This window comes from Triticum dicoccoides, chromosome 4B (genome assembly GCF_002162155.2).
Source record: "Triticum dicoccoides isolate Atlit2015 ecotype Zavitan chromosome 4B, WEW_v2.0, whole genome shotgun sequence".
NCBI lineage: Eukaryota > Viridiplantae > Streptophyta > Magnoliopsida > Poales > Poaceae > Triticum > Triticum dicoccoides.
The window spans coordinates 194,761,172-194,786,176 of record NC_041387.1 but is presented as its reverse complement, the minus strand read 5'-3'; positions in this window follow the sequence as shown (position 1 = coordinate 194,786,176).

Below are 25,005 nucleotides of genomic sequence, written 5' to 3'. Positions count from 1 at the left end.
AATCCCGGGGGACTTGATTATTATGGATTTCTCCAAAGGAAGCATCGAAAAATTATTTTGCAAAGCAAAACTTTTCGAGATGAAAAAGTGAGAAGCTCCAGAATCAAACAAAACCATTGCAGGTATTGTGTTGACAGGAAACGTACCGAGTACGATATCCGAAGCATTTTGTGCCTCCTCTTTGGTTACGTGGTTCAGATGACCCTTCCTGTGGTTATTGTTGGGATTGAAATTGTTTCGTTTGGGCGCTGAATTATTGCTATCGTTGTTCGGCTTTGGGGTTGAATTCCTTGGCTTGGGGCACTGTTTGGCATAGTGCCCTTCTTCTCCACAAGCGTAACAAGTAACGCCGGGGCGATAGGTGAATTCCTTGTCCCTTGCATGAAAATTCTTGATTGGGCGTGAGACATTGGATGAGAATTTGGGTGTCCCACCCTTTTTAAAATCTATCTTGCTTCGGTGATTGCGAGTGTGGTTAGTCTGGTCCCTTTTTCGCTTGCGGATATCTTCCAGACTGTGTCTCTCATTTTCCAGAGTAATGGCCTTGTCCATCAGCGTTTTAAAATCAGGAAAAGTGTGCACGACCAGTTGGCATTTAAGTGCGGGCGCCAGACCGTGAAGGAATTTCTCCATCTTCTTGATTTCAGTCATACGCTCCTCATTGGCATAGCGGGATAATAGGGTAAATTGACTGTTGTAATCTGACACTTTCATGTTCCTTTGTTTGAGGTCATCAAATTCTCTCTTCTTGATTTTCATAATACTCTTAGGAATATGTGCACCACGGAAACCTTCCTTGAAATCATCCCAGGTTATGTCATTTTTGTTGGGATGCATGTGCAGAAAATTCTCCCACCACGATGCGGCTGCTCCTGTGAGATAGTGTGGAGCATATAGTACTTTCTCGAGATCTGAACACTTTGCAATAATTAATTTCCTCTCCATATCTCGTAGCCAGTCCTCGGCTTCAAGAGGCTTGTCAGTTGAGAAAATGTTTGAGGACGTGTCTTCTGTAGCTCAGATAACTTGGAATGTTGCTGATACTGTCCATGGTGATTTCCCATGTTGATGACTTGGTTCATTATTTCACGATGTTGTTGCTGACTCTGTTCATAAAGGCGGCACATTTGTGAAAGTGCCGATTCATTTCCCGGTTGGCTTGACTGTCCCTGAGTGAACTCGTTGCTGGGTTGTGCATCATAATTTTCCTCTGATGGAATTGGCATGGAGCGAGTCCAAGGACGAGACATTTTTCACTCTGGGGATATATTTTGTAAAACCCATAAGAAAAGTGGAAAGAGTCGCAAAAAAAACAAATCCATAAAATGCATAAAGCTGGCAAATAGAATTAAATAGCTCAGCTTACTTAAGAAAAATAAAACGACTTGCGCACGGAGAAGGACTGCTCATTACACATCTTACACGCGGGCGGTAATTATACAGTACATCACTCAGGATATGCGTACCTAATCCTGACATGTTATTAAGGCTAGTGCACTTCTCCAGATCCTACATGATGCGAAAACAGGCTACTTCTCCCAGGCTATGCACATATCTTACAAAGCGGTACAACACACGGCAGCTAAGCGTACTCAGGCAGAAATGTTGACGACCTCCCTTGCCCTGCCGAGGGCGAGGCGTAACGAGGTTGGGGACTCGACCTCCTCCTCGCTAATGGGCTCCATACGTGTAGTGTTGCGCAGAGCGGGCGGAGCGGTCGCCAGGGGCGGAGCAACACGTACAGGAGTGGGCGCGAAGGTTGGTGTAGTGCGCGCTGGAGTGGGTGCAATGACTTGGTTAAATTCTTCGGTAGAAGGCAGGCGACGAGTAGGCGTAAAAGATGCTGATGACGAGACAAAAGTCGGTGGCGGAGCGATGGGTAGTAGCTCCCTCCTGTTGGCAGCACAGCCATGGACTGAGTCCATGCGGGTAGCTACGAAGTCGTCCACCAGGTTGTCGAAGGCTGCCTCCAGGGCCCAGAGATACTCAATGAGCATCTCAAAAGCCTCGTCTCGTTCTCCTCTGGGACAGGAGTATGCGTAGTGACAGGTGTAAGGCACATGGCACGGAAGATAACGGTAACGACGAGTCTTCATCACGGGAAGGACATCCCTGAGACGAGCTATCGCCTCGCGGGCTGCCATCTGCATAGCATGCCTCTCCGTAGGCATGGCTCTTCCCACGAACCGGAAGCGGCGTAACTCACCACACCCTCCCCTGAACTGCACCGCGGCCTGGTGCATGGTCAGACTGTCGTTGACTCGGTGCTGGTAGAGTGTGAAGACTGGGCGCACGGATGGCCCCATCGCGACCTGAACGATGGAAGAAAGAAGCTTGACGAACCCATCGGGTACGTTGGCGAAGGTCTGAGACTCGCAGCTGACGTCGGCCATCTACAAAAGTAGGCAAAATTCTGCAGGGTCAGATCATAAATTTATGCTGACTGACAGAAAATGACTACCATTGCAAAAATATAAATTAGCTCTATCAGGCTAATAACCAATTAGCGATCGCACCTAGTGGCTTCCTAAAGTCAGCCTGGCTCTGGTACCAAGCTTCTCACGACCGGTTTTCCAATAAAAATATTTATTGAAAAGCCAATCTTTTAAGTCCAGTATGAGAGAAATCCTCCACACTGGCAGACAAATTCTTGATACAATAAGCCAGTAGCATAAAATATAATACAGGGTCGAACTACGGTTGCTCAACCAAATTATTACAAGCACGCCAATAATCATACATAATGGCGGACAGAACACAGTGGTGTGGAGACATACTACTGACTCAAGGATAGGCTGGTGGTGGAAAAACACAGCGGGGAGAGAAATACAAGACTCTACGTCTGTCATCTCATCGAGCGTCGAGGAGAGGCTCGATGAATTTATTTGGTAGCGGAAGCGGATATAAAACAGTGGCCAAATCCAGGGTCGCACAAGACTGACTGGGACTCCTCTAAGTGTCGGGTTCGCTATCGAACTCTTCATCCATGAGATCGCCTTCGTCAGCATCTGGCTAAATCAACAAGCCAGTGAGTACTTTGAAAGTACTCGCAAGACAGTTCGGACGTAAGATATAACAAATGCATGCATGGATGCAACATGATTAATTCCTTAATGCACAATAAATAAAACTGGCATAACGGGTAAGTAAAAAGGGAAAACGGCGGTAGTCCGCCTGAAATTCCATAGAACATAAATAAGGACCGATCGGGTGTCTAAAGCGACGCCTCGAAAGGTGAACAAATAAAAATAAGGAAAATGATGCCACAGTCGGGCATCTTAGCGACACCACATGAAGGGCTTTTAAAAGAAATGCCACGGTCGGACGTCTGAGCGACATCGCAGAAAGGGCTTTAAAAGAAATGCCACAGTCGGACGTCTGAGCGACATCACATAAAGGGCTTTAAAAGAAATGCCACAGTCGGACGTCTGAGCGACATCGCAGAAAGGGCTTTAAAAGAAATGCCACAGTCGGACGTCTGAGCGACATCGCAGAAAGGGCTTTAAAAAGAAATGCCACAGTCGGACGTCTGAGCGACATCACATAAAGGGCTTTTATTCACAAGTAAATAATACTCATAATAAACATTCAATTCATGAAAACAAACGGGTTAGTCCATCCACAGGAGTGATCATTTAACCGGACTTAGCACTCATGCGATTCACCGGAGTCTCTGTCATCAAAGCTGACAATTGATTAGGATAAGAAGGAATGAAACTTGACATGGAAGAGATGATTTGGAGGAATATATGACTCTGCAGAGTTTGTACAAAATTTTTCCCACAGTCAACGGATTTCCGTAGTCACGAAGGACTAGTTCCGTTTACGGTATTTCAGAAGAAAACACAGCTAACCGGTACACACCCATCCTACCTCTCGATGCTAGGAATCACCCTAGTCATCGTCCAAGAAAAACTTTTGAGACGGGGAGATCACAATCTCGAATAGCATGGGATCAAATTTATATACGCGCGCTCTAAGGGGTGCCCCCCTCTCGGTCCCAACCGGAAACACCCATGCCCCCTGACCGGATGACTGGCTTTAATCCAGGGCCATGGAACCATCATCACGGCCTCTCCTCTTTGGTGTGTACCATGAAAGCGGTTTGGAACTTACTAAACCATATTCCTTGCGGAAAACATGTGGTAGTACAAGGAAGGAAATGATAGGTATTGGACCGATATGGTTTGACACTGAAGTCACATAGTCTGGCGTAAGACTGGCATGCTACAACACTGCCGTCGTACCCATCCTCATGCCAACACATGGCCATTCATATTCACATTCATCCACGTATGGATCATCGAACTCACTTACCTCATTACCACATAAAATAACGTTCATCGGTATACTCACCGGCATGCCATGAAACTAACTAAATGCAAAACATGCCAAGACACTCATCATATCAAAAGTTCAAACATGCTTGCCTGGTTCAGAGTAGTCGGAGCCTAGCTCGGTGAAGTTCGCGGCTCCGTCACCTCCTTCGGTATCTACGTTTAAAGAAGATATATGCGCTAACGTAAATACCAAGGAGAGCACAGAAGGTAAACCAAATATTTTTCAAATAAACCTGATAAAAACTAGACAAAATTTTAAAGAGAACAGAAAAAGAATCAATCAAAAATACTTTTCTGATTAAAAGTTATAAGGGTTTTTGTCCAGGGACTTATCTGTAATGAAACAGAAGATTTCCAGGGGCTAGTTTATAAAAGCAGAAAACGCTTCGGTAGCGATTACGCCAGCCCGAAGAGAAAATGTATTTGGCAGAAGGCGTTTTCAGATAACGCTTCGTTTAGAAAGGACAGAGAGGCTGACAGCGGGTCCCACTTGTCATGTTTAAATTTTCAAATGGGAGGGACGAGGCTCGTCGGCGCCCGAGAGCTGCTGTGGTCGCCGGCGGCGATCCACGGCGAGGCATGGGGATCAGAGGTTACCAATGTGCTCACCGTGTCCTTCCGCAACGGTGGGTGGTGGTGTTGGTCGCCGGTGAGCAGCACGTCGACGGCGGTCTCAACTCCGGCGGACGGTGGTTCGGGCGTGGATGGAGCTCGTCGGAGAGGGCTGCAAAGATTAAATTGAGGTGGGGGTTAGACTACTGGGTGCAAGAGAGGGCTACGGACGAGGTTTGGGCGCCGGAGGTGGCCTCACCGAAGTGAATCGAGCTGGAGGCCGAGGCGGGGCGAGGCGGCCGGAGCTGGGGGAGGAGACCTCCTCGAGGTCCCCATAGTGGCCTGGCGGGGTGTTGGTGAGTAGTGGAGGTGCTGCGTGCACGAGAGTGAGCTCGGGACCCCTTTATATAGGCGGTCCGAGGCGGTTGCCGTGAACGAGGATCACCGGCGAGCGATTACGGTGGCGCAGTGCTCGGTCGGGGTGGTTAGGGGGTCGAGCATCATCACGGAGGTCCAACGGGTCCGTTTTGGTGTTGAACTGGCCGGGGTTTGGGTGTTAAGGGCGAGCTCGACGGAACGGTGATGGTGCGGGCCCGTCGGCGGCGGAGAGCGCGTTCCGTGCTTGCCGGCCACGGTGGCTGTGCTACGGGCGTGCGCTGGCGTGCATGAGGCCACGCGGAGAGCCAGGGAGCGATGGGCGGCGCGGAACAGCGTTCTGCCGTGGTGTGCCTCCTGTCGGCCGCCACGGGAGGTCCCGACGCCGCAGAAGATGCCGGCGAGGGCGAGCCAGCGCGCTACCGACGCCAGGAAGGCTCCACGCACGCGTGTGCAGCTTCGGACAAGAGGAAGAGGCGGCGAGGAACGTGCCAAGGGCACTGTGGCCGCGTGACTGAAACTGACGGACTAAAGATGACACTGAAAACTGAATTTTCTGAACTATGAACAGTAACAGTGCCCACCAGGTGTTCGACCGAATGAAATTGGCCTCTGGTGATTTTTCCTTGAGCTGATTTTTGGTGGAGTGGCTTCTCCTTGCTCAAATAGGCTGCCTGAATTTTGGTGGAATTTTTGGAGGAGTGTAGATATGAATTTCACCAAATTTGGCAAATCTGGTCCAAACTTGCAGAGACTGAATTTTGAAAAAATTTGAAAAGAGGAGGAGTGGATCAAGATGGTTCTGGGTTGTGGGTTCAAAGGACAATCCAGGAGAATTGGTTTGAGGTCAAAACTCAAATGCAATAGGGCACTTGCTTTGAAAATCTCTCAGGCTTCAAATAATTTTCAGAATTGAATTGAGGGAAAAATAATTGGAATAAAAATCCAAAACCAGTTTGGATTAGTTGGGACAGTGAATTTAGGTTGATCACAAGTTGTAGGGGAGGTTTTGGAGGGGTTTTACCACATGGGCAAGAATGCCAAGTCATGGTGGTTCCAAGATATGAAAATCCCAAATTTCATGGAGTTTCTTTTTAAAAGAAAAATATTAAACTCCCAAAAATAATTTTGAGAGAGAACCAACAGAGAAGAAGTTTCAAAAGGTCAAACACCAAAGTTTGAAGCCAGAATAAAAACCTTGCCAAAGAAAAGAAAGTTTCTTAAGAGGAAGGTTTTCTGGAAAATTTTAAATGGCCTCTTTTCAAAAACCACAAAGTTTTTGCTGAAAACCAAAGTAAAAATTTTGGAGTGTCACAAAGGCCACCGATGTTGCATCCCAAGATTCGGACGGAAGCCGAGTACCTGTCGAGCACTATTTTCAGGAAGTTCTGCAGGGCGCTCGTTTAATAGAGACGTAGTTCTCGAAGGATATTATGTTCGAATAACATGTATTATTGTGAAACAATGTATCGATGGAATATAAAAGCTTTTTATACTTGTGCCTTTCAAGAATTAAAATACCTCCTGTGCGGCCGCTAATGTATATGTATATATAACCTGAAAGATGGCAGTCTTCGGCTTCAGCCCCCTCGCATATAATGCGGGGGTGTTTGCAAAAGGCACATTTTCACACTTGATCCAACGTCTTGGTCCTATAAAGGAGGTGGTAGCGCAGCAAACTAGGCAACCGGACTATAATGCTTTATCACTTTCACTTAGCCATAGGAGTTTGACAGTGGGGTTACTATATAGCCCCTAGGGGCACCGCGCTCACCCGAATTTGGGGCGCGTATGTGCCTGACCGGGAAACGGCCCTTTGTCAATGCGGAGGAATCCTATAGATTCCGGCTGGTCATCGAGTGGTTGACCAGTCTCACGCTATATCATGACAGTCAGTTTTCGGCTTTCTCTACTGAGGTGCTCGCCTGGCCGAACCGGGGCACAATCGCAGTAGTTCTCCTGGTGCCGCCTTAGCCGATAGAGCGGAATGTAAGGTAGCAAAACACAGGAGCCGGACAAACCCAACATTTGACCAAAGACATGATTCGGAGCTGATGCATATAAAGCCTAACTCGAGATGCCGAACACTCCCTAAGGTATTCGGTCTTTATGAAAACGGGCCGAACAACGCCCTTGGTAATAAGCCCCTGGTGTCCAGGTACGCGCGAAATTCTGACGTGGCCCATGCCAAAACGCCAGCCTCCTCCTCGGTTATAGCAAGAAACCAGGGGATGTGTATCAACAAGAGACAGTAAAAAAGGTTTATGCAGGGTCTTAATCTGAAAAGAATCCTTGTCACGGGTCCCTACTGCATGTCTGCGGCTGTGTCTCCGTTGTGCCGTATCCTGGACAGGTGTAGCATGGTGTTCATCTGTAAAAGAGAGGAACTTAGTTGAAAAAGATCGTGCGAAAATGTATGTTATATTAAATAAACAAAGTACAATTCAAAGAATGAATAAAATTGAGCTTTATTGTCTCTTGTTGTACATGCGCGGAGCCCCTTGTACAGGGGTATGCGGCTAGTAAGCCCTTGTATGTTTACGCCGAACTCGTCTAGCCGCGTCCGAGGTCTGAACGACCTGTTTAGGTGCTTTGATTGGTGAAGCCGGCTTAGTGTGTGGCTGTCAAGGCAGTCACACCATCTTCCGCGCTCGAGGAACACTCGATATTTCCCTTTAAGGAGATGATGCCTCGCGGACCGGGCATTTTAAGTGTAAGGGATGCATAATGCGGTATTGTGTTAAAGCGGGTGAAAGATTCACGTCCCAGTAGTGCTTGGTAGTTACTTGTGAATGGGGCGAGGTGGAAGGTTAACTTTTCGCGGCGGAAGTTGTCGGGTGAGCCGAACACAACTTCTAGCAGTAGAGAGCCCGTACAATGGGCATATGGGCCTGGCATTACCCCTTGAAAGGAAGTGTTGCTATGGCGAATTTTGGTTGGGTCTATCCCCATTTTGCGGATTCTGTCCTGGTATAGTAGGTTTAGATCACTGCCGCCATCCATTAGGACTTGTGTAAATTGGAGTCTGTCAATTATCGGGTCCAATATCAAGGCATTCCATCCTGGATTCTGGATACTTCTAGAGTAATCCTGATGGTCGAAGGTGATTGGTTTTAACAACCAGTGGAGGGACTCCTCTGGGATAGGACGTATGGCGCGTACCTCTATGGGCGCCGCTCTATTTTTCCCTTTTGTCACGTGAAGTGAGTTTACTGTTTTGACTTCTTGTGGGAAATTCTTTTGTTTTTCGGTGCTCTGCTTGTGGGGTTCGTCATCGTCCTCGCTTGGTGTGTCGAGCCCCTTGTGTTCGGCGTTGAGTTTGCCGGACTGCTTGAAGACCCAACAATCTCTGTGGGTATGGTTTGCAGGCTTCCCGGGAGTACTGTGGATTTGGCATATCTTGTCCAAAATTTTGTTTAAGTTAGATAGCTCATCCGTGTTATCCTTAAGGGGCAGTTTTTTATGATTCTGCCGAGAGCTTTTGAATCCGGCGTTGACTGTCGTGCTCTTCGGGCTGTTTCCCTTGGTCCGGCGCTGGTCCTTGCTGCATCGCGGTTTCCCATTTCCATCCCTGACTTCGGATGAACTCGGGTCGCTGGTACTGCATCTTGCCAGCCAGATATCCTCTCCCGCGCAAAAGCGGGTCATGAGGCTTGTTAATGCGGCCATTGTTCTTGGTTTTTCTTGGCCGAGGTGTCTAGCGAGCCATTCATCTCGGACGTTGTGTTTGAAAGTTGCTAAGGCTTTGGCGTCCGGACAGTCGACTATTTGGTTCTTTTTGGTAAGGAATCTGTTCCAAAATTTTCGGGCTGACTCTCCGGGTTGTTGAGTTATGTGACTTAAATCGTCTGCATCCGGAGGTCAGACATAGGTCCCTTGAAAATTTGCCCGAAATGCATCCTCGAGCTCTTCCCAACTTCCAATGGTGTTTTCAGAGAGGCTTTTGAGCCAATGCCGGGCTGGCCCTTTGAGCTTGAGGGGTAAGTATTTTATGGCGTGGAGGTCATCTCCTCTGGCCATGTGTATGTGGAGGATGTAATCCGCAATCCAGACTCCAGGGTCTGTTGTTCTGTCGTATGCCTCTATGTTTACGGGCTTGAATCCCGCTGGAAATTCATAATCCAGAACCTCATCGGTGAAACATAGGGGGTGTGCGGCACCCCTATATTTAGGTGTACCGTAATATTCGGATACTTGATGTGTTGCATTGCTTACTAGAGCTTGCTTTCTTGGCCCGTAGATAGATCTAACTGGGCCATCCTTTTGATGCAAATCCGTGTGCAGATCAAGTGCCGGCTTGTGTGCGGCGCTGTTTGCCGCTCTATGTTTGCCATGGGGTCGTCTATCCGACCGGGTGGTCTCCTTGTTCTTTGATTGCGGGGGCTCTACGGCCTCCTCATCAAATTCGGGCAGTAGTTTTCGCTTCGGGTAGCTCGTTGTTCGACGACTATCACCGTATTTGTCTGCGGTGTTGAGTACTTTGCTTCATCTGATTCTGAGCGCATCTTCCGCTGTTTGGAGCTTCCGCTTCTGCTTCTCAGGCTACGCGCAGTGGTGACGAGCCTTTTGTGGAGGTTCTTCTGCTCCAGCAACTTGTCCGGCGTGAGATTGTCCGGACTGTTATCTTCGCCGAGGACGGATTGTTTATCCAGGTTGTCCTGTTCGGACGGTTGCTCGATGGCATGTTCGTCATTCACTGGTTCGCCCTGCTCTATGGCTGGGTCTGTATGGTTGCTTTCTTTGTCGAGGTGGGATTTTGAGCGGCGCTTACGTCGCCGTTTTGAATGCTTTTCGAGGGAATGATCCCTCATGGCGTCCCGTTGTTCCTCGTCATCGCTTCCTTTAGGTGTCCACCATGTATACATCGTGAGATGAGGTGGCTGTCCAGTGCCTTATAGGTGCTGGTTCATGCTTATCTCCTACATTGTCGTCCATACCGTCAATGTCTTCAGAGTCGAAATCGAGCACCTCATTTAAACTTTCGACAGTGGCGACGAAGTGGGTGGTGGGTGGGCTTTGAATTTCTTTGTCGTCCGCATCCCAACCTTGCTGACCATAATCCGGCCAGGGCTCTCCTGATAAAGAGAGAGATTTCAGTAAATTCAGGATGTCGCCAAAGGGCGAGTGCTGAAAGATGTCCACGGCGGTGAACTCCATGACTGGCGCCCAATTGGATTCGATTGGTAGGGGCGCGGAAGGTTCGAAGTCCGGAGAGGAGTCCGGCACCTTGGAGTTATGAACCTTGCAAAGGACAGGGATGGTGTTTGGCTCAATCACCGTAGAGATCGCAGACCCCGAGGCAGTGTCCAGCCACCCGTCCTCGATCGGTGCAGTCGGCTCCGAGCTAAGGGTCGAAGCGGACACTGGTGCGGCCTCCAGGGCACTGTTCAGCGGCAGAGCTAGATCATGCCCATCGTGACAATGCGGCGCGCTTGGCTGTGGCTCGAACCCATCGAAGATCAAGTCTCCGCGGACGTCAGCCATGTAGTTCAAACTTCAAAATCTGACCTGATGGACAGGGGCGTAGCTTTCAATCTGCTCCAGATGGCCAAGCGAATTGGCCCGCAGTGCAAAGCCGCCGAATACGAAGATCTGTCCGGGGAGAAAGGTCTCACCCTGGACCGCATCGTTGTTGATGATCGGAGGAGCCATCGGGCCTGAAGATGACGACACAGAGGAACTCTCAACGAAAGCACCAATGTCGGTGTCAAAACCGGCGGATCTCGGGTAGGGGGTCCCGAACTGTGCGTCTAGGCGGATGGTAACAGGAGACAAGGGACACGATGTTTTTACCCAGGTTCGAGCCCTCTCTATGGAGGTAAAACCCTACTCCTGCTTGATTAATATTGATGATATGGGTAGTACAAGAGTAGATCTACCACGAGATCAGAGAGGCTAAACCCTAGAAGCTAGCCTATGGTATGATTGTTGTTCGTCCTACGGACTAAAACCCTCCGGTTTATATAGGCACCGAAGAGGGTTAGGGTTACACAGAGTCGGTTACAATGGTAGGAGATCTACATATCCGTATCACCAAGCTTGCCTTCCACGCCAAGGAAAGTCCCATCCGGACACGGGATGAGGTCTTCAATCTTGTATCTTCATAGTCCAGGAGTCCGGCCAAAGGTGATAGTTCGGCTATCAGGACACCCCCTAATCCAGGATTCCCTCACTAAGGGTAAAACGATGGGGTCTATCTCTACATATATAGATCTTTTCTACATCATGTCATTGTTCTTATTGCATTACTCCATTTCTCCATGAACTTAATACACTAGATGCATGCTGGATTGCGGTCAGTGTGTGGAGTAATAGTAGTATATGCAGGCAGGAGTCGGTCTACTAATCTTGGACGTGATGCCTATATAATGATCATTGCCTGGATATCGTCATGAGTATTTGAAGTTTTGTCAATTGCCCAACAGTAATTTGTTCACCCACCATTTGCTATTTTTTCCCGAGAGAAGCCACTAGTGAAACCTACGCCCCCCGGGTGTCTTTCTCATATTATTTGCCTTTGTGATCTACTTTTTCCTTGCATTTATTTTGAGATCTATTAAACCAAAAATAAAAAAATACCTTGCTGCAATTTTCCTTATTTATTTTATTTGGTGGTCGATCTCTCAATTTACTACAAATTTATCTCACGCCCGTTTGCCTACTTGAGGCGCTGTACCCTGAAAGGGATTGACAACCCCTTTAACACGTCGGGTAGCGAGGATTTGTTATCTGTGTGCAGGGGCTGTTTACGTTGTGTTGCTTTGTTCTCCTACTGGTTCGATAACCTTGGTTTCATATTTGAGGGAAATACCTACCGCCGCTGTGCTGCATCATCCCTTCGTTTTTGGGGAAATACCGGTGTAACTTTAAGCGACATCAAAAGGAATTTATGGCACCGTTGCCGGGGAGGATCTTCAACATATACTAGGTTCCTAATCAGAAATCTCATCTCCATGCAATTTACATTATTTGCCATTTACATCTCGTTTTCCTCTACCCCACTTCACAAAAATTTGCCATTTTATTCGTCTCTCTTTTTTGTTCGCCATTTTGTCGCCATGTCCAATCTTAAAACAGCTAAGGGTTTTCTCCCGAGTCTTAATACTTTGGATAGCCCCTCTGTCCTCTCTAAGCTCATAAACAATGATGCTATGAAAGGATCTACCAGGGTGGTTAAGGAAAATCTTAACCGCTGTGATGAAGATGACTTTGGAATTTTTCGCTATTTACTTCATGAATCTTTGAAAGATGCTTGGGATAGGTTGTTGAGAATTCGAGCTAGCTATGTGCCCCAATATGAGATAGAGATATACTTGAAAAGTTTTTATGTTGGATTACCTTCTTCCATCAAGCAAGTTTTAGATTCTATATTTGAAAACGGTTTTCTTGAAGGGGATGCCATTGAGACTTATGAGAGGATGAAAGTCATATTTGGGCACCCCAACGGAGAAAATATTGAATCAACTACTCTTATGTGCTTTTATCAAAATGAAAAAATTAAAGAGATGAAGGCTAGTTTAGATACGAACTTTCGCAACATGCTTAATCTTTCTTCTGCTATCAATGGCCATGTGCTTTCACAGAATAGAAAATTAAATGCCCTTGATAGGAAATTTTCCCTTTTCTTTCCAAAGAACAAGGATGACAAAACTTAGATCTTTGCTTTATGCCTAGCTAAGGGCGTAAAACTATAGCGCTTGTTGGGAGGCAACCGAATGAATAAATTTATTTTTGCTTTTTGCTTCTTGTTATTGAGTGTATGCACAATTATGCTACTGTTATGATTGTGTTTTTGTGTTTTAATTAGCCTTTAGGATCTTCTTGGGTGATAGTTGTTTGATCTTGCTGAAAAACAGAAACTTTTGCGCTCACGAAAAAAATTCTCATTTTTTACCAAAGCGTGCTAAAATGCCAATGCTTTTTGCAGAAGATTAATATACAAATTACTCAGGTCTTCCTAATTTTTCAAAATTTTTGGAGTTCCAGAAGTTTTCGAAATAGTCAGATTTCTAGAGACTGTTCTATTTTGACAGATTCTGTTTTCTTTGCGTTGTGTGCTTATTTTGATGGCTCTTTGGTTTTCTTTGATGAGTTTTTGCCATAGAAAAGTTGGAATACAGTAGATATAATGCAAAAACAAAATATGAATTGGTTTGGTACAATACTTATAGTAGTGATTTGCTTTCTTACACTAACGGATCTCATGAAGGTTTTGTTGAGTTTTGTGTGATTGAAGTTTTCAAGTTTTGGGTTATCTTACGATGGATGAAGGAATAAAGGATAGAAGATCCTAACTTGGGGATGCCTCGGCATCCCAAGCTATTATCCAAAAATGAGCAACCAACTAAGCTTGGGGATGCCCCCGAGTGGCATCCCCTCTTTCTTCTAACGATCATTAGTATTTTACTCGAAGCTATATTTTTATTCATCACATGATATTTGTTTTGCTTGGAGCATCTTGTATGTTATGAGTCTTTGCTTGTTTTATTTTTGTGTTTTAAGTCTTGATCCCTTGCTGGACACACCTATTTGAGAGAGCCAAAATTATGTCATGACTTGCTAGAATTTCTCTCTATGCTTCACTTAAATTTTTATGAGCAACGGACTTGCTCTAGTGCTTCACTTATATCTTTTTAAGCACGGTGTGCTTAGTATTTTTGAAGAAATGCTCTCTTGCTTCACTTAGATTTATTTGAGATTTAGTAAAATTTTCAAGAAATTCTCTCTTGCTTCACTTAAATTAATTTGAGAGAAAGAAGAAAAAAATTATGCTCATGATCTTCACTTATATTTGTTTGAGCTTATGAAAAGCAACACATGAAAATTAGTCCCAAAGTGATAGATATACAAGAAGGATATAATATAAACTTTCATGAAGATAATTGAACAAAATAAACTTGATTCTTAGTAGTTTTGAGATATGATGATGTGATATGTGAGTTATGTTGATGAGTAATTGTGCTTTAGTAAGAATATTGGTGTTAAGGTTTGTGATTCCCTATGCAAGCACAAAAGTCAATAGTCATGCAATGAAATTATATCCTACTTGTGGTGCATTATTCAGTGTTAATTATGCTTAATGCTCTCTTATGAGATTATCCGTTTCTTGGTTGGTCGCTTCTCAATCTTTTGCTAGCCTTCATTTTGCACTAAGTATGACCTCTACTTGTGCATCCAAAAATCCTTTAAACCAGTTTTGCCACGTGAGTCCAATATATCTACCTATATGCGGTATTCTTTTGCCGTTCTTAGAAAATTTGTATGTGCCATCTCTAATTTTCAAAATAAACTTCTCTTTTGTGTGTTCGTTTTACTTGCGGAGCGGTGAGGGGTGGCTAATATTTTCCATGCTAGGTGTGTTCTTGTCAAGATGAGTGTTTATTCACTTGTCATTGCACGAGAGTAAGGCAAAGGTATTAGGGATGCCCAGTCCCGAAATGAAAAATGAATTTACTTTATGTTGTCAAATAATAAATTCCTTGGAAAGTGTTGGTATGGAAGGCACCCGTGGATACGGTTAGCCATAGAAAGTGAAAGTATGGTTGAAAAAGGAATAAACTTTATTTTCTGTTTGGGAACTGCCTATGATATATCTACCATGGAAAGTGTTGGGAACTCTAAGTCGTTTTCGTTGGTGGGATGGATACACCACCCAAAATGTTTTTATATCTAAGTTTTTCGATTTGAGCTCTGGCACATCTACAAATCCCTACTTCCCTCTACAAAAGTGCCTTTCTTTTACTTTATGCAATTTTTATTTTGAATTTGAGTCTCCATCTTCTCTTACAAAAGCACCAACTCACTACTAGGGAAAACCTTATACACAGAATCTTAGCAGCAACGCGGCTCAAAAAGAAGTGCTACTACTAATTGGCAGTAGCGTGTGTATGCAAAACCCGCTATTGACCCAACGTTAGCAGTAGCGCGCGCGGTATAACCCGCGCTGCTACAAATATCGACCGACAGTATCCACCAACCTACGTTTAGCAGCAGCGCGGTGCCACGACACGCGCTACTACTAACGCTGTAGTAGTAGCGCGCTTTTTCTATTGTCGCTGCTGCTAACTTTCAAATTGGGCACACTATTGGTCCCGCTTAGCAGTAGCGCGTGTGCGGAAAGCATGCTGCTGCTACTCTCTTATCTGCAGTGCGTTTTACATCTCGCGCTACTGCTAAGCCGCAACAAACCACCACCTTTCCCCACATGTCCTCCCCTCCCCCACCTCCTCTCTTCCCTTTCCCCTACCTCCCACATCCTCCCTCTCTCACTCTTCTTCTTCCTCAATACTTCTCCCCCCATTACTCTCCCTCTTCTACCTACCTTTCTCTCTCTTCATTACTCCTAGCTAACTACACCACCTGCATTAATGCATCTCCTTTCTCTTTTTCCTTCCCCCTCCACTAGTTGAAGTTGTCTCCTCCCAAATTAGCTAGCTAGGTAGATGTAGCATTTAGTTAAGTGACCTATTTGCCCCCCTAACTAGATCTATCGTTGTCAAGAAGAGCTTTGTGCACTTTTGATCTCCCTACATCATCATCTCCATCGTGTGCTCGAACTCAAGATAGAGGTGATTAAAATTTCATGCTTTTGCAAAATGGAAATATGTTTATGTGTGTGTGATATGATAATTGGGAGATATGATGGAAATTGTGTGTGTGGCATGAGTTGACGCCAAATTGTGCTTTGAGTTGCCTATGTTTTGCCGAAATGTTGATTTATTTCCGTTTCGGCGAATTCCGGGCAAACTCTAGATCTATATATGTCCTATTTTTAGGGAAGGTCATGCCAAATTTTTGTATGACTTTGATGCATGCATGCATTTCTATAATCAATTTGTTTATCATTACCCTGCAGACGTTCATGATGGTCAGTGGAATGATGGTGGACAGGTGGTTGCGGTCGGCGGTGCAGGACATGAAAGAAAATAACCGGACAGAGGTTTTATGTCTGTGTCGAAAATGCAAAGGAATAGTTTGGCTCGACCCCCATGACGATGGTCGTGTCGAAGCGCACCTGCTCATGACTGGTTTCATGGATGGCTATACTCGGTGGATAATTGAACATGAGGATGACGATGTTGAGGATGCCGACAGGGCAGGTGTCGGTGTCAAAACGGCGGATCTCGGGTAGGGGGTCCCGATCTGTGCGTCAAGGCTGATGGTAACAAGAAGTAAAGGACACAGGTGTTTACCCAGGTTCGGGCCCTCTCGATGGAGGTAAAACCGTACTTCCTGCTTGATTAATATTGATGATATGGGTAGTACAAGAGTAGATCTACCACGAGATCGTAGAGGCTAAAACCCTAGGAGCTAGCCTATGATGGTATGAATGTAATTGTGATCGGCCTTCTAAGGACCAACCTCTCCGGTTTATATAGACACCGGAGAGGGCTAGGGTTTACATGGAGTCGGTTACAAGGAAGGAAATATAATATCCGGATCGCCAAGCTTGTCTTCCACTCCAAGGAAAGTCCCATCCGGACACGGGTTGAAGTCTTGAGTCTTGTATCTTCACGCTTCAATAGTCCGGACGTTGTACACAGTCCGGCTGTCCGGATACCCCCTTATCCAGGACTCCCTCAGTAGCCCCTGAACCAGGCTTCAATGACGATGAGTCCGGCATGCAGTATTGTCTTCGGCATTGCAAGGCGGGTTCCTCCTCCGAATTCTCCAAACTGGTTTATTGAACACATAGACTATGTCCGGCTCTGCAAGATGATCTTCGTACGGTATAGATCTGATTTGCTGGCAATCTTCGAGCGTCGTGCCCTTGCATCGTGGCTCGGTCCAACGTGAACCGACGTTTCCTACCCCACAATGACTCATGTTACGAGGAGGTTTTATTGGCACTTCCCGTCGAGGCAGAGATCGTGCCCCTCTTATTACGGGATTTTCCATCAATATGAACGTGCGCGACCCCACGACGGCCGTTGGTATTACCCCGTGTGTTTTTAGATAAGCCTCAAACGGTCACACCAGGGACTCTTGATATTCACCCTTGATGACCCACAAGTATAGGGGATCTATCATAGTCCTTTCGATAAGTAAGAGTGTCGAACCCAACGAGGAGCAGAAGGAAATGATAAGCGGTTTTCAGCAAGGTATTCTATGCAAGTACTGAAATAAGTGGTAACAGATAGTTTTGTGATAAGATAAATTGTAACGAGCAACAAGTAACAAAAGTAAATGAGGTGCAGCAAGGTGGCCCAATCCTTTTTTTAGCAAAGGACAAGCCGGAACAAACTCTTATAATAGGAAAAGCGCTCCCAAGGACACATGGGAATATTGTCAAGCTAGTTTTCATCACGCTCATATGATTCGCGTTCGGTACTGTGATAATTTGATATGTGGGTGGACCGGTGCTTGGGTGCTGTTCTTACTTGAACAAACATCCCACTTATGATTAACCTCTATTGCAAGCATCCGCAACTACAAAAAAAGTATTAAGGTAAACCTAACCATAGCATGAAACATATGGATCCAAATCAGCCCCTTACGAAGCAACGCATAAACTAGGGTTTAAGCTTCTGTCACTCTAGCAACCCATCATCTACATATTACTTCCCAATGCCTTTCTCTAGGCCCAAATAATGGTGAAGTGTTATGTAGTCGACGTTCACATAACACCACTAGAGGTTAGACAACATATATCTCATCAAAATATCGAACGAATACCAAATTCACATGACTACTAATAGCAAGACTTCTCCCATGTCCTCAGGAACAAACATAACTACTCACAAAGCATATTCATGTTCATAATCAGAGGGGTAATAATATGCATAAAGGATCTGAACATATAATCTTCCACCAAATAAACCAACTAGCATCAACTACAAGGAGTAATCAACACTACTAGCAACCTACTAGCACCAATCCCGGACTTGGAGGCAAGAATTGGATACAAGAGATGAACTAGGGTTTGGAGATGAGATGGTGCTAATGAAGATGTTGATGGAGATTGCCCTCTCCCGATGAGAGGAGCGTTGGTAATGATGATGGCGATGATTTCCCCCTCCCGGAGGGAAGTGTCCCCGGCAGAACAGCTCTGCCGGAGCCCTAGATTGGTTCCGCCAAGGTTCCGCCTCGTGGCGGCGGAGTCTCGTCCCAAAAGGTTGCTTCTGATTTTTTTTCTCATCGAAAGAGCTCATATAGGAGAAGATGGGAATCGGAGAGCCACCAGGGGGCCCACGAGGTAGGTGGGCGCGCCCAGGGGGAGGGGGCGCGCCCCCACCCTCGTGAGCAGGGTGTGGGCCCCCTGGCCTTCATCTTTGGCGACGATTTTTCTTTATTTATTTTAAGACATTCCGTGGAGTTTCAGGGCTTTCGGAGTTGCACAGAATAGGTCTCCAATATTTGCTCCTTTTCCAGCCAGAATTCCAGCTGCCGGCATTCCCCCTCTTCATGGTAAACCTTATAAAATAAGAGAGAATAGCCATAATTATTGTGACATAACGTGAAATAATAGCCCATAATGCGATAAATATCGATATAAAAGCATGATGCAAAATGGACGTATCAACTCCCCCAAGCTTAGATCTCGCTTGTCCTCAAGCGAAAAGCCGATAACAATAAAAATATCCTCATGTTTAGAGGTAGAGGCGTCGATAAAAATAAAATACGGACATGAAGGCATCATGATTATTCTCATAGAAGCAACATATATTGATTTTGTCATATGATTACTCATGTTCAAGTGATGATCTTTTCACAAAGCCAAAGTATGAATCAGAAACCTTATTGGGCACTAACAAATTATAACCTCAGTCATTGAAGCAATTGCAATTTATCATAACATCGTAAAGAGTCTGTGTCAGAGCTTAAAAGCAAGTCCACATACTCAACTATCACTTAGTCCTTCATAATTGCTAGCACTCACGCAATACTTGTGGTTACGGAGTTTTAATCGGACACAGAGAAAGATAGGGACTTACAATTTTGCCCCACAACCTTTTACCTCAGGGGTAATGTCAACAATAATAATTCATGCTCCCCTACATCCAATTAGATATATATATCATGTTCTTTCCAACATGCTGGGCTTGCCAAAGGATAAAATGAAAAAAGAAAGGTGAAGATCACCGTGACTCTTGCATAAGATAGAAGATAATAATAAAAGATAGGCCCTTCGCAGAGGGAAGCAGAGGTTGCCATGCGCTTTTATGGTTGGATGCACAAAATCTTAATGCAAAAGAAAATCACTTTATATTGCCCCTTGTATGTGAACCTTTATTATGCAGTCCGTCGCTTTTATTGCGTCCACAACAAGTTCGTACAAAGCTTATTTCTCTGCACTAATAAGTCATGCATATTTAAAGAGCAATTTTTATTGCTTGCACCGATGACAACTTACTTGAAGGATCTTACTCAATCCATAGGTAGATATGGTGGACTCTCATGGATAAACTGGTTTAAGGGCATTTGGAAGCACAAGTAGTATCTCTACTTGGTGCTGAGAATTTGGCTAGCATGAGGGGGAAAGGCAAGCTCAACATGTTAGAGGAACCATGACAACATACTTTATCTCAGATATAAGAAAACATAACTCATTATGTTGTCTTCCTTGTCCAACATCAACTCTTTAGCGTGTCATATTTTAATGAGTGCTCCCAATCATAAAAGATGTCAATGATAATATATCTATATGTGAAACCTCTCTCTCCTTATTACTTCCTATTAATTGCAACGATGACCAAAGCTATATTTGCCAACTCCCAACAACTTTTAATCATCATACCCTTTCTATGTGAAGTCATTACTCTCAATAAGATCAATATGAACTCTTTGTTTCTTTTTATTCTTTTCTTTATTCACCCAAGATCATGGCAAAGTAATCAAGCCCTTGACTCAACACTAATCTTTATTATAAATATAGCTCGTGGACTCGATCGCATAGAGGGATCATAAAGCAAAACTTCAAAACTAGATCATGCCATGATTTTATTCTACTAAATCAAGATACTACTAATAGGATCGAACTAAGAAAAACAGTAGAGATAGGAGTTGTGATGGAGATACGATAATAGGGCACCTCCCCCAAGCTTGGCAGTTGCCAAGGGGAGTGCCCATACCCATGTGATTATGTCTCCTTTGTTGTTGGTGAAGAAGGTGGAGGTGTTGTTGATGATGCGGGCTTGTCGTCCACCTTCCATGGCATAGGCTCACCCTCATAGAAGGATGATCGAGTCTCCGGAATCCTCAAATCTGCAACGGAAACAGCTCAAAACAAAAACAGAGGATATTTGCGTGATACAGTCGTCAAAACCTTCGGGAGAATATATAATGATTTTTTACCGACCAAAATACGTATCGTGCAAGAAAAACGAAGTCCGAAGGGCACACGAGGTGCTCACGAGGTAGGGGGCGCGCCCAGGGGGGTAGGGCGCTCCCTCCACCCTCGTGGAAGCCTCGTGTCCTCCCTGGACTGCTACTTATTTTTCTATTTTTCTAAATATTCCGAAACGGAGAAATATTGCCTTAGAATTTGTTTTGGAGTCGGTTTACTTACCGTACCACATACCTATTCCTTTTCGGAGTCTGGAACGTTCTGGAAAGTGTCTCTTATGTATTCCTCCGGGGTTACAGTTTCAATGATATTGGTTTCAACATTTATGGGATTACCTGAGATATAGTGTTTGATCCTTTGACTGTTCACCACCTTCGGATTTGTGCCTGCGAAGTTGTTGATTTTTATGGCACCGGAACGATAGACCTCCTGCAAAAAATCTTAAACGGGAGTTCTATAGCAATACATAATCACCTACATTAAACTCACGCTTTTGTATCCTTTTGTCATGCCATCTTTTAACTTTTTCTTTAAACAACTTGGCAATTTCATAGGCTTGGGTTCTCCATTCATCAAGTGAGCTAATATCAAATAACATCTTCTCACCGGCAAGTTTGAAATCATAGTTGAGCTCTTTAATAGCCCAATATGCCTTATGTTCTAGTTCAAGAGGTAAGTGACATGCTTTTCCATTAACCATTTTATACGGAGACATACCAATAGGATTCTTATATGCAGTTCTATAGGCCCATAATGCATCATCAAGTTTCTTGGACCAATTCTTTCTAGACCTATTAACAGTCTTTTGCAAAATTAATTTGAGCTGTCTATTACTCAATTCTACTTGACCACTAGACTGTGGGTGATAAGGAGATGCAATTCTATGATTAACGTCATATTTAGCAAGCATTTTACGGAAAACACCATGAATAAAGTGAGAACCACCATCAGTCATTAAATATCTAGGGACTCCAAACCTCGGAAAAATAACTTCCTTAAGCATTTTAATAGAAGTGTTATGATCAGCACTACTAGTTGGAATAGCTTCTACCCACTTAGTAACATAATCAACAACAACTAAAATATGTGTATATCGATTAGAGGCAGGAAAAGGTCCCATATAATCAAAGCCCCAAACATCAAATGGTTCAATAACAAGTGAATAATTCATAGGCATTTCTTGACGTCTACTAATATTACCAATTCTTTGACATTCATCACAAGATAAAACAAACTTACATGCATCCTTGAAGAGAGTAGGCCAATAAAAACCAGATTGCAATACCTTATGTGCAGTTCTATCTCCAGCGTGGTGTCCTCCATAAGCTTCGGAGTGACACTTGCATAGGACCTGTTCCTGTTCATGCTTAGGTACACAACGTCTAATAACACCATCTACCCCTTCTTTATAAAGATGTGGGTCATCCCAAAAGTAATGCCTTAAATCATAGAAAAACTTTTTCTTTTGCTGGTATGTGAAACTAGGTGGTATAAATTTAGCAACAATGTAATTAGCATAATCAGCATACCATGGAGTACTACGAGAAGTATTTATGACATTTAATTGTTCATCAGGAAAGCTATCATCAATAGGTAGTGGGTCATCAAGAACATTCCCTAACCTAGATAAGTTGTCTGCAACGGGGTTCTCAGCTCCTTTTCTATCAACAATATGCAAATCAAATTCTTGCAGCAAGAGAACCCATATAATAAGTCTAGGTTTAGCATCTTTCTTTTCCATAAGATATTTAATAGCAGCATGATTAGTGTGAATAGTTACTTTAGAATCAACAATATAAGGTCTGAATTTATCACAAGCAAACACAACTGCTAAAAGTTCCTTTTCGGTAGTGGCATAATTTCTTTGAGCATTGTCTAGAGTCTTACTAGCATAATGGATAACATTTAACTTCTTATCAACTCTTTGCCCTAGAACAACACCTACAGCATAATCACTAGCATCACACATAATTTCAAAGGGTAAATTCCAATCAGGTGGCTGAACAATAGGTGCAGAGACTAATGCTTTCTTAAGTATTTCAAATGCTTCTACACAATCATCATCAAAGACAAATGGTACATCTTTTTGTAATAAATTAGTCAGGGGCCGAGAAATTTTCGAGAAGTCCTTAATGAACCTCCTATAAAATCCGGCGTGACCAAGGAAACTTCTTATACCTTTGATGTCCTTGGGACATGGCATCTTTTCAATAGCATCAACCTTGGCTTTATCAACTTCAATACCTCTTTCAGAAACTTTGTGCCCCAGGACAATACCTTCATTAACCATAAAGTGGCACTTTTCCCAATTCAAGACAAGATTAGTTTCTTCACATCTCTGCATAACTCGATCAAGATTGCTCAAGCAATCGTCAAAAGAGGAACCATAGACGGAAAAGTTGTCCATGAAAACCTCACAAATCTTTTCACAAAATTCAGAGAATATAGCCATCATGCAGCTTTGAAAGGTAGCAGGTGCATTACATAAACCAAAAGGCATACGTCTATAAGCAAAAGTGCCAAAAGGGCATGTAAAAGTAGTCTTTGATTGATCTTTAGCCGACACAGGTATTTGAGAGAAACCAGAATAACCATCTAGAAAGCAATAATGTGTATGTTTGCATAATCTTTCTAGCATTTGATCAATAAAAGGTAAGGGGTAATGATCTTTCTTAGTAGCTTTATTTAATTTGCGGAAATCAATTACCATCCTATAACCTGTGATAGTTCTTTGCGGGATCAATTCATCTTTATCATTAGGGACAACAATAATACCTCCCTTCTTAGGGACACAATGGACAAGACTTACCCACTGACTATCAGCAACAGGATAAATTATACCTACCTCCAGAAGCTTGAGTATTTCTTTTCTTACCACTTCTTTCATTTTAGGATTCAAACGTCGTTGAGGATCACGAACTGGTTTGGCGTCCGCTTCCAAATTTATTTTATGCTAACATAGAGTGGGACTAATGCCCTTAAGATCATCAAGAGTATATCCAATAGCGGCACGGTGCTTCTTCAGAGTTTTCAATAATCTTTCTTCTTCCTGCTCTGAAAGGTTAGCACTAATAATAACATGATATATTTTCTTTTCATCAAGATAAGCATACTTAAGATTATCAGGCAATAGTTTAAGCTCAAGCATGGGATCACCCTTGGGTGGAGGAGGATCCCCTAGGATTTCAATAGGCAAATTGTGTTTCAGAATAGGTTCTTGTTTAAAGAGTACTTCATCTATTTCCCTTCTTTCATTCATGAACATCTCATTTTCATGGTCTAGCAAATAATGTTCTAAAGGATCACTAGGAGGTACAGCAATAGAAGCAAGACCAATAATTTCATCCTTACTAGGCAATTCTTCCTCATGATGTTGTTTACTAAATTTAGAGAAATTAAACTCATGAACCATATCATCCAAGCCAATAGTAACAACATTCTTTTCGCAGTCTATCTTAGCATTAACAGTATTCAAGAAGGGTCTACCAAATATAATGGGACAAAAGCTATCTTGTGGAGAACCAAGAACAAGAAAATCAGCGGGATATTTGGTTTTCCCACACAAGACTTCAACATCTCTAACAATTCCCATTGCGGATATAGTATCTCTATTGGCAAGTTTAATTGTAACATCAATATCTTCTAACTCAGTAGGTGCGATATCATGCATAATTTATTTATATAATTCAATGGGTATAACATTAGCACTAGAACCCATATCACATAAGCCATGATAACAATGATCTCCTATTTTAACATAAATAACAGGCACGCCTACCACGGGTCTATGTTTATCTCTATCACAGGGTTTAGCAATTCTAGCAGTTTCACTAGAGAATTCAACGACATGCCCATCAATATTATCGAACAAGAGATCTTTAACAATAGCAATATTACGTTCTACTTTGACTTGCTCAGGAGGTGTATAAGTTCTAGTATTGCTTTTACGAACAACAGTTGAAGCTTTAGCATGATACTTTACTCTAGCAGGGAAAGGTGGTTTCTCAACATAAGAGGTGGGAACAATAGGATCATTATAAGTGATGGTCTTTTCTTCAACTTTAATAGGTGCAACTACTTTTAATTCTATGGGAGGATGATATTTAAACCACTTCTCCTTGGGGAGATCAACATAAGTAGCAAAAGATTCACAGAAAGAAGCTACTATCTCAGAGTCAAGTCCATATTTAGTGCTAAACTTACGGAAAATATCGGTGTCCATAAAACATTTAACACAATCAAACTTAGGTATCATACCTGACTCCTTACCTTCGTCGAGGTCCCAATCTTCAGAGTTGCGTTTAATTCTATCCAATAAATTCCATCTGAATTCAATAGTCTTCATCATAAAAGAGCTAGCACAAGAAGTATCGAGCATGGTTTGATTATTATGAGAAAGCCGAGCATAAAAACTTTCCATAATTATTTCTCTTGGAAGCTCATGATTGGGGC